Here is a 387-nt window from a genome sequence, read left to right as displayed (position 1 = left end):
CCTCCTCCTCCTCCTCCTCCTCCTCCTCCTCCTCATGAGGAAGTGCGAGACAAGCCGCTGATCATACGTGAGATACAGGTTATTAAAGAGCCCGACACAAGAGGGATGAAGGGAGTTTGAAGTTAACCAGTCGGGTGAGGCCCCAGAGCCATTACACTGGCCTAATTATACCTTAGTTGAAGTGTTAAGTAGGCCAGTAACCTGCGCTTTGCTGTGCTTTATTGAAGCCAGGTGTGGTAAATAAATCCATTAAGTGCAGAGCTTGGAAAGGCTACATAGATTACTTTTTCTCCCCAAGGCGAGGTCATTTTTCTTCATTCGTTTTTTCCGGCAACACTGAAATACAGAGACTTTTTTCTTTCTAAACACTAGGGTTTCAATGTGGGT

The sequence above is a fragment of the Gadus morhua genome, chromosome 8 (genome assembly GCF_902167405.1).
Source record: "Gadus morhua chromosome 8, gadMor3.0, whole genome shotgun sequence".
Classification (NCBI taxonomy): Eukaryota; Metazoa; Chordata; class Actinopteri; order Gadiformes; family Gadidae; genus Gadus; species Gadus morhua.
The sequence above is the reverse complement of the archived record's forward strand: the minus strand, read 5'-3'. Positions refer to the sequence as shown.